Source organism: Podarcis liolepis (assembly GCF_965112155.1).
Source record: "Podarcis liolepis genome assembly, chromosome: W".
Classification (NCBI taxonomy): Eukaryota; Metazoa; Chordata; class Lepidosauria; order Squamata; family Lacertidae; genus Podarcis; species Podarcis liolepis.
Window position 1 is genome coordinate 7041501 of NC_139568.1, and position 13678 is coordinate 7055178.

Sequence of the window (13678 nt, forward strand, 5' to 3'; positions counted from 1 at the left end):
CCCTCTGGCTGATAAAAATATAGTTGCACAGGGGACGCATCACAGAACAAAATGACATGTAGTTGGTCCACCACAATTGCAAGATTTTTGCATCCTTCAGGAATGGTGTGTCCAGCTCCATCTGAGTCATCATCCAGGCACGCTGTGGAGCTGCATGGATGAGAGATGGGCATCTTCGGCCAGTCAGGGGTGAAGAGCTGGCAAGATCTCCTGTACTGAGCAGAAAAGCAAACTCTTTGGCCTCCGAGATCTCTCCTAACTCTCAGCAGCCCTCACTGTGAGCCATACTAGAGGAATTTTGTCCTGCTTTTGCTGAGCTACAACACAGGAGCGCACCCCCAGGTGGCCATGATGTGGTAACCCTGGCGAAGCATTGCAGAGCAACTGAGAAAGCAGAATGATGTTTGCGTGGACAGTCCATTAGAAAGCTGCACTATTGGACTTCTGGGGAGGCGCCTCCGGTAATGGCGGAATTTCTCTGACCGGGAGGAATTTGCCCCGTGGGAACTGGGTCTGACCGCCACGGCGAAGGCGGAGACCCGCAAAAAATCACAGGTGGGAGAAGCCTGTGAGCGTGGGATTCGGCGGGCACCTTTTGCGCCTCCCCTACTCACGGGGAAACCCGGTTTCGGTGGTCCGGAGCGACGTGGGGTGAGCGGTGCGGTGCTTTGAATCGTCTGCTTCTTCCACTGAGCGAAGCCACATAGCTGTTGCCGGAGAGCGCTGGCTTTTTCCTGTGGACAATTTGACTTTAAAGTAATTACCCGTGAGTAGAGCTGAAGCGGGAGAATTGGATGTTTAAACGTTTAATTTGGTATCGAAACGGGGAGGTTCAATACAGGAAGACCGCCTTCCCCTTTTGTAAATAGACTGAAGCAATGAGGCTGCAAGCTGAAGTCTTGGAAAGCCTTTTGTAAAAGACTAAATTTCCATCGGCAAAGAACATTAAACCCCCCCTTGGAGGCAGGAGAAGGGGGGGGGAGTTGTGGACTGAGTATGCCTGTAGGAGAGAGTGAAGAGAGCTAAAATACCGCCGCTCTGACCCTGGGAACGGGCTGCTAGCAGGACTGACGTCTTATGGAATGTTCATTGACAGTGTTTAGAACATTCATTGACAGCTATCTAAATAAGAGAAATACATTGTTTCTACTGTCTCCGGCTGCCTTTAAAAAGGAGTAAAAAAGTAATTGAAAACTGAAACTGAATTTGGATGGTTGGAACTGTGTCTAAAAGAGGACATTACTGATTAACATAAATAGAAACTGTTTCCCCCTAGTGGAAGCCTTTGAAACAGGTGGCTTTACAAGATCTGGGCTAGGGGAATTTCCAGCTGCAAGATAAAAAAACTGTGAGACTCTGGGACTGACCTTGAATCTTTTAAGTGTTATGGCAAATGGAAAGGAAAAAAACAGACCAGTCGACTGAAAAAACATTAAGGTCTGGGAAGACTTGGCAGCAACCCAGGAGAGGCTCAACACAAGGCCTCCCTGCTTCTTCTGCTGCTGCTTCTGTACCAGTACACTCAATATCAAGAGGAATGTCGACAGAAGAAGCCTTAGCGGTTGCATTAAGTACGATAAATGATTCATTGGAACAGCTTAACAAGAAAGCAGATGCGATAAATGTGAAAGTGGATGCGACAAATGCGAAAGCGGATGCTGCAACTATTAAAATTGACCTAAATACAGAAAGTATAAATAATTTGGGACAAAAGGTGAATACCAATACAGATACCATCCAGAAATTGATACAGGAATCTACTTTGATACGGCAGACTGCGGAGGAAGCCAGGAAGAAAGCCGTTGCTGCGGAATGCAAAGTAACACAACTGGAGAGAGAGAGAGCCCCAGCCCTACAGAGGCAACTTGATGAACATAAGTTGACGCTTGCTATGATTGAACTTAAAGAAAAACAGACGAATCTGAGGATCAGAGCCCTACCTGAATTGGAGAAGGAAAGCCTGACAGACTTTCTTACACAGGAATTTGCTGACTTCTGGAACTTGGACTTGGGTCAAGAAGAGTTTAGAATTGTGAGGGCCTTCAGACTTGGAAGAGGAGGGGAAAAAGAGAAGAATAGAATAAGAGATTGCTTGATCACCGTTCAAACTAAAGAAGAGAGAGATAGAATTTTGGGTTGGCACTACCAGAAGAACCTAGAAGTACAACAGTCAAGAGTGGAAATTTTTAAAGACGTCCCGAAACATCTTTTGGATCTTAGGTTTAACTATCGAGATATTGTTGCCCTGCTGAGAAGGAATAAAATCATCTTTAGGTGGGAGTTTCCCCAAGGTCTATCTTTCAGTTTCAAAGGAAGGAAAATAAAAATAAGATCAGTAGATGATAAAGTAAGGTTTTTGTATAAATATGAAGAAGATCTGCAGAAGGAACTTGGAAAAGAGCAAAGAGCATCGGATAGAAGATCACCAAATAAGGGAATATTGGATATATCAGCATTATCCTTTGGATTGGATCTCCCAGTGAACGTGTCATCACCACCACCACCAACAGAAGAAGAGCAAGCATTAGGTGCAGTTGGAGGAACATCAGCGTAATTACATGATGGGGTTGCAGGTTTTGAGTTGGAATGTGAATGGTCTGAACTCCTCAGAAAAAAGGCGGAGAGTCTTTCATTTATTGAAAAAAGAACATTTGGACTTGATTTGTTTACAAGAAACACATGTGATGAGGCTACACAGGTAGATATTGAGTAATAAAAGACTGGGCCAAGAATTTATCTCATCAGACAAAGTTAAAAAAAGAGGAGTGGTCCTTTATGCAAAGGAGAGCCTATCACTGAAATTTATATTCAAAGATGACCAAGGAAGATTTGTTGCAATTGAAATTCAATCACAAGGAGAAAAATTCTTGATTGTAGGTATTTACGCACCAAATGAAGGAAAATCGGAGTTCTTTAAGAAACTACACGAGACTCTGATGGACTATATGGACTATAATATGATCTTGATGGGAGATATGAATGGAGTGGTGTCTACAAATATGGACAAGGCACAGAGACAGGTAGTCACCAAAGATGGCAGACTACCAAAAACCTTTTTTGACATGACTGAAAATATGGACTTAGTTGACATTTGGAGAATGAAGAATCCTCTGGGAAGAGAGGGAACTTTTTTCTCAGAGGCTAAAATGACATGGACAAGAATTGACCAAATCTGGGTAACCAGGGGATTGGCTCCGAAGATCAGCAAAGCGGAGATTTGCCCCAAAACTTGTTCTGACCATAATGCGGTGAAGATGGAAATGAAATTGACACCAATGGGTTCCTTTAGATGGAGGATGAACGATACTTTGTTTAGGAATGAAGAGGTGACCAAGAAGGCCCAAAAAACTCTAAGAGACTATTTCGAGATAAACATGAATACTACAGTGGAAAAAAGAGTAATTTGGGACGCAAGCAAAGCGGTTATGAGAGGATTCCTAATACAACAGAATGCAATTAAGAAGAGAACTCAGAATGAAAAAAAGGATAAAATCCTGGGGAAAATAAAGGAAGGAGAGAAGAAACTGAGAGTAAAACCAAAGTCACAGGAGATCCTGAAAGAGATAAAGTTATACCAAGTTCAATACACGAAGCTGATGAATCAGGAAATAGAATGGAAGATTAAACAGATGAGGCAAAAGACATTTGAATCGGCAAATAAGTGTGGAAAATTGTTGGCCTGGCAAATGAAAAAAAGACAAAAACTCAATATTATTATGAATTTGGAAGTGGAAGGAAAGAATATGCAGAACCCAGTGGAGATTAGGAAGTGTTTTCAGAGGTATTTTAAATAACTTTATTTTTTAAATAATAATATTTATTGCTTTTACAACAATTTAAACAGTACCAAAAAAAAAACCTAAGAAAAAACAATACATTACAATACAATACAAAGACACTGCCTTACACTAAAACATTAAACTAACAAGACAAAACAAAAACAATTTAAAAACACATCAACAAAGAAAAGAAAAGAAATAAATAAATACATTTCATTTTTTTTATAATATTTATTAAAGTTTAAACATTACAGAGGGGGGGAAAAGGAAAAGAGAAACAAAAAAGAAATACAAGCAATAAACAATTACAAAACCTCAGAAACAAAAATAAATACAGTAATACAAAACATCAACAGTACAAAAAAGAAAAAGGCAAAAAAGAAAAAAACAAAAACATTTAATAAACCCAAAAAAGAACCAACAAAGATAAAAAGAACCCCGTATTTTCATACCCTTATCTTTCATTTGCTTATTTCCTTGACTTCCTCACACCTCCTTTTTTTGTATTCTAGTTCAATTAATTATTCCAGCAAGTTCTTTCCCTCTTTCTCAAATTTAGTTCCATAATTTATCTTAGCACATTTTAGCCTTAAATTTACCACTTTACCCAATATCAATCTATTCATACTTAATTCTTTATAGTACTTCTACTAAAGTCATGTAGCTTCGTTCCAGCATCCTTCTAACATTCGTTAATTTTAGAATATTTCTGCAAATATACTTTAATTTTTTTCCAATCTTCTTCCACCGACTCTTCTCCCTGGTCTCGGATTCTGCCAGTCATTTCCGCCAATTCCATGTAATCCATCAGCTTCATCTGCCATTCTTCTCTGGTAGGTAGGTCTTATGTCTTCCAATGCTTAGCGATGAGTATTCTTGCTGCTGTTGTGGCATACATGAAAAAAACTCTGTCCTTCTTTGGCACCAATTGGCCCACCATGCCCAGGAGAAAGGCCTCTGGTTTCTTTATAAAGGTATATTTAAATACCTTTTTCATTTCATTATAGATCATCTCCCAGAATGCCTTAATCTTTGGGCATGTCCACCAAAGATGAAAGAATGTACCTTCAATTTCATTACATTTCCAACATTTATTATCGGGCAAATGATAATTTTTTTCAAGCTTGACTGGTGTTATGTACCACCTGTAAATCATTTTCATTAAATTCTCTTTTACGGCATTGCATGCCGTAAATTTCATACCGGTGGTCCATAACTGTTCCCAGTCAGCCATCATAATATTATGTCCAACATCTTGTGCCCATTTAATCATAGCTGATTTCACCATTTCATCCTGAGTAGTCCATTTCAACAGCAAGTTATACATTCTCGACAAATTCTTAACTTTAGGGTCTAACAATTCTGTTTCCAGCTTTGATTTTTCCACCTGAAAACCTAGTTTTTTATCCTGATTATATGCCTCCATTATTTGGTAATAATGGAGCCAATCTCGCACTCTGTTTTTTAATTTTTCAAAGCTCTGTAATTTTAATCTGTCACCCTCTTGTTCCAAGATTTCCCAATACTTCGGCCATTTGACCTCCATATTGAGTTTTTTCTGGGCCTTTGCCTCCATAGGTGACAGCCATCTTGGGGTTTTATTTTCTAACAAATCCTTATATCTTATCCAAACATTAAACAGTGCTTTTCTTACAATATGGTTTTTGAACGCTTTGTGTGCTTTGACCTTATCGTACCACAAATATGCATGCCAACCAAATACATTATTGAAACCTTCCAAATCCAAAACATCCATGTATTCAAGAAGCATCCATTCTCTCAGCCAGCAAAAAGCGGCTGCTTCATAATAAAGTTTTAAGTCTGGCAGGGCAAATCCACCTCTTTCTTTAGCATCAGTTAAAATCTTAAATTTTATACGAGGCTTCTTGCCCTGCCAGACAAATCTAGAAATATCTCGCTGCCGCTTCTTGAAACAGTCCATTTTGTCCAATATTTGCAGTGATTGAAACAGAAATAACATTCTTGGCAATACATTCATTTTTATCACAGCAATTCGGCCTAGCAATGATAGCTTCAAATTTGACCATATTTCTAAATCTTTTTTCACTTCAGTCCAACATTTTTCATAGTTATCCTTAAATAGATTCACATTCTTAGCAGTCATATTAACCCCTAAATATTTCACTTTCTTAACGAGTGTCAGACCTGTCTCCCTCTGAAACTTCTCTCTCTCAACCACATTCAGGTTTTTCTCCAAAACCTTAGTTTTCGTCTTATTCAGCTTAAAACCTTCTACGTGGCCGAATTCTTGAATCAATTCTAATACTCTTTTTGTACTTGATTCTGGCTCCTGTAAAGTCAATACTAGGTCATCTGCAAATGCTTTCAGTTTGTACTGTTTAGCTCCCACTTGAATACCTTTAACCAATTGGTCCCTTCTAATCATATTTAACAGAACCTCCAGGACCGAGATGAAAAGCAATGGAGAGATTGGGCAGCCCTGTCGTGTTCCTTTCTCAATCTTGAATTCTTCCGTCACTACATTATTCACAATTAATTTAGCCTTTTGTTCTGAATAAATTGCACCTATGCCATTTCCAAAACTTTTACCAACCCCCATCCCCGATAAATTATTCTTCATAAAACTCCAGGAAATATTGTCAAAGGCTTTCTCCACGTCCACAAAAATCAAAACTGCTTTAGTATTAATCTTCACTTGTAGCTTTTCTAGAATATTAATTATATTCCTCGTATTATCAGACAAATGCCTGCCCGGGAGAAAGCCCGCTTGGTCTTTATGAATTTCTTCTGCTAGCACCTTTTTTAATCTTTTAGCCAAAATATCTGCAAAAATTTTATAATCCACATTAAGCAGTGATATGGGACGGTAGTTTTTAAGTTGCGTCTTTTCAGACTCTAGTTTTGGTATAAGTGTAATGTATGGTTCTTTCCACGACTCAGGTGCCCATTTCCCTTCTAATATTTCATTACAGACTTCCTTTAATGGTTGTATTAACCATTCTTTCAAAGATCTGTAGTATCTAGAAGTCAGTCCATCCGGTCCTGGAGATTTACCTAGTTGCATATTCTGAATGGCCCCTTCTACTTCCTGATCCGTTATTTTATAATCAAGCATTAATTTATTTTCTTGGGAATTTTTTTGTAGTCCATTTATTTCCAGGAATTTATCAATGTCCATTTCATTCTGCTTTTCTTGTGTATATAATTGTTTAAAATACCTCTGGAAGCACCTTCTAATTTCAGCTGGATTCTGTATATTATTTCCTTCCACTTCCAAATTCGTAATGGTATTTAATTTTTGTCTTTTTTTCAATTGCCAAGCCAGCAATTTCCCACACTTATTTGCCGATTCAAATGTCTTTTGTCTCATCTGTTTAATCTTCCATTCTATTTCCTGATTCATCATTTTCATATATTGTACTTGGTAAAGCTTTATTTCTTTTAGAATTTCCTGGGACTTTGGTTTCGCCCTCAGTTTCTTCTCTCCTTCTTTTATTTTTTTCCAAAATTTTATCTTTTTTCTCATTTTGCATTCTCTTCTTAATTGCATTCTGTTGTGTCAAAAAACCTCTCATTACGGTTTTATTTGCGTCTGTAAGGAAACTGACATCAGAGCAACAGGCGAAGGAGAGGCTCTCCGATTCTGCAGGGGAAGGTACAAGCACCAGGGGGAGACGCAGCTTGATGGAGGGGGAAGGAAATCAGCGTAACACCAATGATCCAGGAGAGCAAATGGGAGAAGAGGTGGAAGGGCTCCGGGATTCTTCCTTGGAAGTCAGTGAGGAGAGCCCTAGTCCTCCACTACCCACGCCCTCCTTGCGCAGGAGACTCCCGTGCAATGAGAGGCGGAGACGATTGGGAGTCAAACAACTGGCAACGGTTTAAGAAACGCCCACAGACAGACTCTGCGAGCGACTGAGGCAGCCAGCCACACTGAGATGGGCTGTGCAGTCAGGAAGGTTTAACCCAGGCAGCCAAGCTCCAAAAGGGGACAGTTTACGCACGAGTAACTCCAAACCACTACAGCAGTCTGTCTGTCTCCGAAAGTTGCTCGTGCGCAACAAGTAGGCGGCATCATGAGTAAGACTGGAGAAGTCAGAGCCACGGAGGGGGCTGCTGGAGGACATTTGCTGGAGGAGAGAAACCGCGACTTGGAACATCACATAGCCCTCTTGACAGCGAGGCTGGACGAACGACGGTCTCAGGATGCCCAGGGGAGGCCCACCCCCATAGCAAGGAAGGTACCGGGACTGGTGCATAAGTTTGGGGGGAGACCTCAAGATTATGGGGCCTTTAGAACAGAAATAGAATACGCCTTGAAACTGCAACATAGCGATTTTGAAGATGACGCAGCGCGGGTTGCCTATATTGTGGGGCACCTGCAGGATGGGGCTAGAGAGTGGATCAGGCCCCTTATGGCGACGCAAAATGCTGCCATGCAGGACCTGGGGAATTTTTTCCAGGCGATGGACGCAATGTTTTCCAGTGATGTGCAACAAAGTGTGACAAAACGGGAACTGATGAACTGTAAACAGGGAGACCAGTCAGTTAGAGACTACTGGTCACGTTTTGCAATGATAGTTCACCGTCTCGGGTGGCAGCTGGACTCTGAACCCATACAAATGTTGTTTGAGGAGGGGTTGTCACCAACGGTCAAGGATGAGCTTTCGCGCGCACCCCGCCCACAGTCCATGGACCAGCTGACCAAAGCAGCACTTGCGATTGGTGTACGGCAGGAAGCGCGGGCGCAGGAGAGGCGGGAAAGGAGAGAGCAGCGTTGCCATGACTACCGCATTCCTGAAATACCAAGGCAGCTTTCCCCGCAGGAGGAGCCAATGGAAATAGGTGGTGCGCACGACCAGGAAATTTCAAACTCCAGCGGAGGTCGCAAGAGGGAGGGAAAGGACGTAAAAACGACCAAGAAATGTTTCCTCTGCCAGAGGCCAGGACATTTTGCCAGAGTCTGCCCGCAGAGAAAGGCCTGGCAAGGAATGGTGGGGACCGTGGGAGGTGAGGAGGAAGAGCAACAGACACAGGAACAGGGAAATGGGAACGCTTGGCTGCCAATCAGCGGGCACAGCAGCCAGGCCAGCAACCAGTAAAAGTGCCCAAACCAGATTCCCCAAGGGCAGCGATAGCCATTGAGGTGGTGCTAGAACTCCCGAATGGGCACCCAGTCAAGGTTCAGGGAATGCTGGACTCAGGGAGCTCCTGCAATTTCTTCAGCAGGGACTTTGCATTAGAGCACCAGCTTCACTTGCTACCTTTGGATTTTCCCTTGCAAGTAACCACCATTGATGGGAGGGAGCTTATTGGAGGGGAAGTGACCCACCAGACCCCACCAATGAGAATGAGGGTGTCTAGGCACTCAGAGACGATCGCCTTTCACGTTGCCTCACTAGCGGGGCCCCCAATAATATTAGGAATGAGCTGGCTAGCACAACATGATCCCGTGGTGGCGTGGTATCAGAGGACAGTCAGCTTTGGGTCAGCCTACTGCCTGGAGCACTGCCTAGGAGGGGAAACACCCAGGATGAGTGTCGCCCGAGTGGCAGGAATGGCAGTGGGACGGAAGAGGGAGGTGCCGCCACAATATGCTGATCTGAAGGAGGTCTTCAGTGAGAAGGAGGCAGATAGGCTACCACCCCACAGGCCCTTTGACTGCCAAATCAATTTGCTCCCGGGTGCACAGCTGCCGGTGGGTAAGCTGTATGCCATGTCGGACAGGGAGATGAAGGAGTTACGGGAGTTTATTGACAAGAACCTAAAGAGAGGATTCATAAGAGAGTCGAAAGCAGTGGGGGGCAGTCCAGTGTTTTTTGTGGACAAAAAAGACACGGACAAACCCAGGCTTTGTAGTGGACTTTAGGGCTGTAAATTCGGTGTCGGAACCAGTGACTTTCCCAATGCCCAGAATTGACGACATTTTGACGAGGGTGAGGAAGGGAAAGATTTTTACCAAACTAGACCTCAGGGGGGCTTACAACCTGATCAGGATGAGGGAGGGGGATTAATGGAAGACCACCATGTTCACCCCCCTAGGGGCCTTTGAATATTTAGTTATGCCTTTTGGATTACAATCAGGCTCTGCCTGTTTTCAAGGTTTCATGCACCATGTGTTGGGGTCTCTGCTTTACAAGAACTGTGTGGCCTTCCTGGACGACGTCTTGATTTATTCGGAAAGCGAGGAGCAACATGTACGAGATGTCAGGGAAGTGCTACAACGATTGCAGAAACACCAGTTGTGGGTCAAGCTAGAGAAATGTCAGTTTCATGCCAGAGAAGTGGAGTTTCTGGGGTACAAGTTGTCTGACAAGGACTTAGCGATGGACCCAAGCAAGGTGCAGGCAGTTTTGGAATGGAAGCCCCCAAGGACACGGAAGGACGTACAAAGGTTCCTAGGTTTCAGCAACTTCTATAGGAAGTTCATAAAGAACTTTGCTCACTTGCATCACGGACTGTCTCAGTAGCAAAAAGAAGTTTGTGTGGACGGAGGAAGCTCAGCAGTCCTTTGAAAGATTGAAGAAGGCGTTCGCGTCGGAAGAGCAACTATTACACGTAGACTTGGAGAAACCCCTGAGGCTAGAGACCGCCGTGTCTGACAGAGCCATAGGGGCGGTCCTTTTGCAGCCCGGGCGGAGCAAACAGGAATGGAAACCGTGTGCCTTTTTCTCGAGGAAGCTGAGCAAGTCGGAGCAAAACTATACCGTGTATGGCCGAGAACTGCTCGCGATCTACGCTGCCTTTCGTCGTTGGCGTCATCTACTGATAGGGGCGCAGCACAAGATCCAGGTTTGTACAGATCACAAGAACTTGGAATACTGGAGGACTGCACGAGTGCTCAACCAGAGACAGATTCGCTGGGCGCAGGAATTCTCCAAGTTTTCTTTTGAAATCCAGTATGTGCCCAGAGAGGAAAACGTGAGAGCGGACGCTCTCTCGCGGAAGCCAGAGTACTTCGAAGGAGAGGGGCCACCGGAGACACGACACATCATACCTGAGGACTGATGGGTGTGTGGGGAAACTCTAGTGGGCAAAAGAGAACTGGCAGGGCTTACTAGGAACGATGAATTCGCACGAACTAAAATCAGGGAGCTCCGAGATGGGAGAGAGGCACCAGAAGGGTTTGAGGAAAAGGAAGGGGTGTTGTACTATAGAGGGGCCATGTATGTACCGGGGGGGGAGCTCTAAGAGAAAGGGTACTCAAACAACTCCACGACAACCCCACAGCGGGGCACTTTGGACAGCACAAAACGATGATGTTGGTCACCAGACAGTTCTGGTGGCCACGGGTGAGGGAGGATGTACGGGAATATGTACAAGGGTGCGACCGCTGCCAAAGGGCTAAAGGGGAGCGAACGGTACCAGCAGGTTTACTGGAACCCTTACCCACACCGAGCAAACCCTGGGAGGTGGTGTCCATTTATTTTATGACTGATTTGCCCAAATCACGGGGGGAAACCGCGGTCATGGTAGTAGTCGACTTACTGACCAAAATGTGCCATTTTATAGCCTGCTCACATGCGGTGACGGCCGAAGAGACGGCACGATTGTTCGTAGAGCACATTTTCAGGTTGCATGGCGCCCCCTTGAGGGTTATCTCCAACCGTGGAAAACAATTTACTTCCCGGTTCTGGAGGAAGCTCATGAGCTTGCTGCAAGTAGAGGTGGGGTTCTCGACAGCCAGGCACCCAGAGACCAATGGGCAAGCGGAAAGGGCAAACAGTATACTCCAACAATACTTACGCTGCTACGTCAGCGAGAGGCAGAATGATTGGGTAGAGAAATTAGCGCTGGCGGAATTTGCGTACAATAACGCTGAACACGTGTCGACGGGAATGAGTCTGTTTATGGCCAATTATGGGTGCCATCCCAGAGCCTTCCCGGGGAGTGAGGAGCAACACTGGAGTGTACCCGTGGCGGAGCAGTTCGTGGAAGAAATGGAGGCCCTACACCAGCAACTTAAGATGAACTTAGAGAGGGCCAAGGCGATTTACAAGAAGCAAGCAGACAAGCACCGCAGGGAAGGGGAAACCATACGGGTGGGGGACCGGGTGTGGCTGTCCACTCAAGGGTTACCCTTTAAGGGAGGGTGTAAGAAGTTGCAGCCCCGATGGCTGGGGCCATTTGAGGTCACACAACAGGTAAACCCCGTAGCATTCAAGCTCAAGTTGCCCGACAGTATGAAAATACACCCTGTGTTCCGCAGGTCCTTGCTCTCACCACACAGGGAGGGGCGGGAATTCCCGGGATGGGAGGTAGGAGTCATCCCACAACCGCAGGTAGAAGAAAGGGAACACCAGAGCTCGGCCACGGAAATAATTGATTCGAGGTGGCAAGGTCGTCAGGTGGAGTACTTGGTGGCTTGGGAAGGGGAGCCCAGGTCAGAAAACACGTGGGTTCCCGCGGAAGCCGTCGATGACAGGTATATGGTGGAAGTATTCCATCGCCGGTTCCCAGACAAGCCCAAACCCTTAGAGAGGTTCTGGGAGGAACAATTTGGAACCACAGATGACGAAGAGAGTTTTGAGGGGTTTTCAGAATCCGAGGAAGAATCGGACTGGGAGGGTCACCCAGTGGGTGGGAACCAAAGCAGGTGGACAGAGGTTTTCGAATCCACTGCGGAGGGTGACGGTTCCTTCAGGGGTTTCCCCGTCTCGTCGGCCGAGGAAGAGAGAGAAATCGATTCCACAGGTCGAGCGGGGGTTGGGGGGTCCTGGAGGGGAGGTGGATGTCAGGAAACTGACATCAGAGCAACCGGTGAAGGAGAGGCTCTCCGATTCTGCAGGGGAAGGTACAAGCACTAGGGGGAGACGCAGCTTGATGGAGGGGGAAGGAAATCAGAGTAACACCAAGGAGCCAGGAGAGCAAATGGGAGAAGAGGTGGAAGGGCTCCGGGATTCTTCCTTGGAAGTCAGTGAGGAGAGCCCTGGTCCTCCACTACCCACGCCCTCCTTGCGCAGGAGACTCCTGCGCAATGAGAGGTGGAGACGATTGGGAGTCAAACAACTCTTATGCTGGCAACAGTTTAAGAAACGCCCACAGACAGACTCTGCGAGCGACTGAGGCAGCCACGCTGAGATGGGCTGTGCAGTCAGGACGGTTTAACCCAGGCAGCCAAGCTCCAAAAGGGGACAGTTTACGCACGAGTAACTCCAAACCACTACAGCGTCCCAGATTACTCTTTTTTCCACTATAGTATTCATATTTATCTCAAAATAATCTTTCAAAGTTTTTTGGGCCTTTTTAATAAATTCATCATTCCTAAACAAAGAGTCATTCATCCTCCATCTGAAGGAACCAGCTGGCATTAATTTCATTTCCATCTTCACAGCATTATGATCAGAGCAAGTCTTTGGGCAAATTTCAACCTCGCTAATCTTTGGAGCCAGTCCTCTGGTTACCCAGATTTGGTCAATTCTTGTCCATGTCATTTTTGCCTCCAAGAAGAAAGTTCCCTCTCTTCCCAGAGGATTCTTCATTCTCCAAGTGTCAATTAAGTCTAAATTTTCAGTCATATCAAAAAATATTTTTGGTAGTCTTCCGTCCTTGGTGATTGTTTGTCTTTGCGCCTTATCCATATTCGTAGATACAACACCATTCATGTCTCCCATTAAAATCATATTGTAATCCAAATAGTCCATCAAAATTTCATATAACTTTTTGAAGAATTCCGATTTCCCTTCATTTGGTGCATAGATACCTATCACCAAAAACTTATCTCCTTGAAATTGAATTTCAATTGCTACAAGTCTTCCTTGTTCATCTTTAAAGATAAATTTAGGTGATAGGTTCTCCTTTGCATAGAGAACCACTCCTCTTTTTTTTAACTTTATCCGATGAAATAAATTCTTGGCCTAATTTTTTGTTACTTAATAATTTCCTGTGTAACCTTGTCACATGCGTTTCTTGTAAAC

The 13678-nt window shown here is 44.5% G+C and overlaps 1 long non-coding RNA gene across 1 annotated transcript in view; it reads left to right on the plus strand.

Annotated features, from left to right (window-relative positions):
- LOC310697729 overlaps positions 1-13678 on the plus strand; it is an 861879-nt gene that overhangs the window by 521978 nt on the left and 326223 nt on the right. The window lies entirely within an intron of this gene.